This window comes from Apium graveolens, chromosome 9, assembly GCF_009905375.1.
Source record: "Apium graveolens cultivar Ventura chromosome 9, ASM990537v1, whole genome shotgun sequence".
Lineage (NCBI taxonomy): Eukaryota > Viridiplantae > Streptophyta > Magnoliopsida > Apiales > Apiaceae > Apium > Apium graveolens.
In genome coordinates, this window is record NC_133655.1 from 192,642,080 (window position 1) to 192,646,704 (window position 4,625).

Genomic DNA, 4,625 nt, shown 5'->3' on the forward strand with positions numbered 1-4,625 from the left:
TACTATTGGTTCTACAACTTCTCAATCACAATCTGTGAAGCATAGCACAAAAGTGGAATCAATTATTATGGAACTCAAGCCAGTAGGGAGGCATAAGGATGGAGAAACTTCTTCCAAAGATCTGTAACCTATGGTTCTCAAGCCCAACAACAGATCTAATAAGGACTCTACAAAGAATCCTCTAAAAGAGGTGGATTTTCCTCTTCCAAAAGCTGATGAGGACAAGCTTTTAGGTAGAAGTATTGCATATCTCAAAGAGACCATGGATGAGGCTGTAAGGAGAAACATGGCTATTATCTTCAGAGAGGGAAAGAGCATATGTGTGATGCAAGGACATCCCAAATTCTCAATAGCCAAGAGGGAAGAAACCAAAAGGTTGAAGGAAGAAGCCAAACAGCTAAAGGCTGACAAAAGAGCACAAGCAAGGCTTGAAAATCAGCTAAAGTCAAGTCAGGCTGAAGAACAAAAAGAAATTAAAGACAAAGGTGAAGATGAAGCTATGGGGGACATGGTTGGTACTGAGATGGAGGAAAGAAGTAAGGAAGAATGGCAGAAAGGGAAAAGAAAGAAGGTCAATGCAAAGAGAAAGAAGGTAGATAAGACTGAAGAAACCCAATCAATATCCAAACCACTACCCTCTATTCCTGAACCAATTGTACCTGACCCCTTCATGAATATTCATGGTGATACAATCATTCCCAAGGAGGAACCAATTGATTGGGACACCATCAAATTGCCCACCTTCCTAATCTCTTCTCCACCATCAAAGAAGCAGAAAAGAAGAATCAAATCAACACCCTCTAAAGCCTCAATCAAATTCACACAGAAGCCTAAGCCTAAACCTCAAACCTCAAAAGATGATTATGTTCACATCTGTGACATAAAAGAATTTTCAAACATTGAACTCTATCTGGATGAGCTGGAGGATGTAAGGAGAATAGCTGCCTACAGACAGCTACCTGAGAGACTAGTGTTCAAATACAAAGGAGCTGGGGAAAGAACATGGCCTCTTCACAGAATTCTGAATGAAGGCTACTATACCTTGATTAGAGTCTACTCAGCCATACAGAAGGATTCTGGCTTTACCAGGACTGCCAAGACTGAGATTCTCAACAAGATTGCCAACATAAGGAAAACTTGGAGGGAGCCAAATCCCTTGCCTAGAACTTTACTCATTCAAGAAAGTGGAATTACAATTCATAAATCACCTCATTGGTTGATGGAGTTCAGAGACAACAAAGGAGTCAGAAGATTTTTCAGACTTGAAGATCAGCTCAAGATTGCCACTAATGAAACTCTCAAGGATATGCAATCTAAGTTAGATATCAAAGAAGAAGATGAAGCTGAATTCTACAGACAACTTCAACTTCAATTAGAGGAGAATGACAGGAGGCTAGGAAAGAAAACCAGGGATCAAAGGAAAAGAAAGTAATTTGCTCAGGCTAAAGGAGCACCCTTGGAAATAATGTAATTCTTCAATTCCATCTCAGCATATACATTTTTGTAGCACTTTTGAATTTCTACTTTGTTACAGTTTATATATTTGTTAAGTGTTTTGTTATCATCAAGCTAAACCCAAATTTATGCCTACAGTTCTACTAGACATAAATAGGGGGAGATTGTTAGGAATATGTGTATTAGTTTGATGATAAGTTAAGCAAAACACTTAAGTAGAAATCTAGTGTTTGTAGCCTCAACGGATAAGACCATCTTGGCTATCCGTTGAAGGAGTAGCTTTACTTAGCAATAAGTTTAGTATTGTAGCACATTTCACTCTCTGGTATCAAGCTGTAATTCTTAGATGTTGTTAGGAAATAATCAGTCATGTTGACTACTAATGGATGTACAAATAGGAGGGCTAATTGTAAATATTTCATGCCTTGTAATTTTATATAAGTGAAGAAGTGTCAACGGATATTGAAGTCCTTCAACGGATAAGAAACAATGCTTCAACGGATAATATCCATCAATGGATAAATGTTTCAACGGATAATATCCATCAACGGATAAGTGCTTCAACGGATAAAGACTTCAACTGATAATGCATCAACGGATAAAGCTTCAACGGATATAGGCTCAACGGATAAGGCATCAACGGATGAAAGCTTCAACGGATGCTTAGTTCATTAGCAGTTGATAGTGACAATTCACAAGCTGACAGAGGCACATGGATTGACAGAGACATACTGGAATGTGGAAGCCTCTAGGAGGAATCAAGAAAATGCAGCATTTCCATTCTGATGCAAACAAGGAAGTATTCAAAGATTTACAGATTACTCTAGATTGCATTGGATAGAGAAATGAAGAAGAAACATGTGAAGAATCTTTTCAATTGTATTTTACAGTTTGTCTTCACTTGTAAACTTGGTGAGATATATAAACCAAGTAGCAGCTAGTAATTAGATATGAATTTTCCTTGAGCTGTTTAGAAATATCAAAAGAGAAAATCATCTAGTTTGTACTAGGAAGCAGCTGTGATTTAATCACAGATTTTCTGAAATAACACATCTCTGGTGGAACAACAAATCCACCAGAAAAGTTTTTTAAGTTCTTTGTGTTCATTATATTTGTGTTTGAATATATATCTGTCTACATCAGCTTCAAGCAATTTACACACATTTGATCACTCAAACACTTAGCCTTAGAAACTGCTCAAAACTTGAAAAAGTTTTGAGATTTACATTCAACCCCCCTTCTGTAAATCTCATTGTTAGTCCACTGGAAATAACAGTTACAGTATGGAACTGTTACCTCTCAGTGATGAACAAATATCACGAGAGCTGCTAGGGTTATAATGAATAATCTTCTTGAATATGATAACACTTATAGTGTAAACCCTATGTATGTGTTTATATACTACACAGTTACAAGATAATCGCTAATTGATATGAAATATAATTCTGCTTCCTAAAATATATCAATCAGATATCTTTTCTTCCAAGTATTCCATTCCTCACGGAACTCCTTCTTCATGCATATCTCTTCTTATGTTTATCTCGATCTTCTTTCCTTTAATCAGCTACTGTCCTTATCCGAACGTCCTTCAGCACTTAAGTTCTGATATCTAACTTCTGATGATTATCTCCTGATAATATAAGTACTGATATCCTTAAGTCCTGACTTCCAGTATAAGTACTGATTAATGGTTAAGTACTGATTTGTCCTGTTAAGTAAGATCTGAAATCTAAACATAAATCATATTAGCCATGACATTATCAAATATATCTAACAATCTCCCCAAACTTGTAAATTAGCATAATATACAAGTTTAACAGATATTTGATGATGTCAAAAACATTAAGTACAAATTCATGAGAATTAGACTAGATAACTATAACTTACAGTCCTTAAAGCTTTACCAATATTTAACTTCTGATAACAACTTCAGTCTGTACAAATATCAGAATTTAAGCAGTTTTAGATCTTTGACTTGGCTTTATTATCTGATCTCTCTGATGTCAGGAGTTGTTCTGAGATAGTTCTTCAACAAACATCTCTCAGCATATCTAAGTTCATCAATCATTCTCCTTTTGGCATCTTTAAGCTCTGCAGTATCTTTACCAATTTGAAAGATTGCAGCTCTGAGATCATTGATCTTTGCTTTTCTTATATCCTGATCCAGTCTGATCAAATAAGCTTTATCAGACTCAAGATTGAATTCCACAGCCCTGTACCCTAGAAAGGTAGTTATAATTTGAGCAGAATTGGGCTTCATTTCAACTAAATCACCCTTGTGATCTCTGTACTTTGGAACGTATGTGCTGTCAGACTTAACAGAATAAAGCCTTTTCTGTCTCTGAATCTGATCCTTCAAATAGTTTGCAGCAGTCCCTGTCAATCTGTCATCCACTTGAAGTAAGAATAGTACATGCTCCAATTCTTCAAAATACTTCAATGGAATGGCATTTTGTCTTATATGATAAACCCTACCATCTGTCATGAAATACAACAAGATGTATTCTTTCAAGTAGGTATGATAAACCATTTGTACAGATTCTAGTTGATTCAATCTCTTAGGAGTTGCTCCAATACCTGGTTCACTCAAGGAAGTTGGATCATTAGTAGTGTTATGTATTCTTCTTTCATTAACACTTCCCAATCCAGTTTTATCTCTTGCTTCCTTTCCAGTAACTACTCTAGCTTCAAAACCACTTGCAGTAGTCTTCAAAGGTTGAGTCTGCTTTGCTTTAGTGAATCCTGGTAGGAGTGTCTTTGGTCTATCTTCTGATATCAAGTTAACTTGAGCTATGCCAGAGGTTACTTGCTTCTTCTGAGTATCAGAACTTACAATTTCTTGACTCTGAACAACTTGAGCCATGTCAGAGGTTGTTTTAAGAACTTTTCTTGAATTCAGAGCAAGATCATCCTTTTCATAAGTAATTTCTTCATTCTCAGGAGGCACATAAACCTTGATAGGTTCACCAACCTTTTCTTTACCCTTGGATCTTGGATCTATCCGCGGTTATGATTTAGCCAATGTTGGTTCAGTATGTGTCCTTTCTTTGATCACAATGCCTTTGAGTTTTGGAAGTGGCTTTTTACCAGAAGCTTCAGATTTAGATGCAACTTTCTCTGATTTAAGTTTGGCTTCTTCTTCCATTAAACTCTCCAAGTCCATTCCTGGA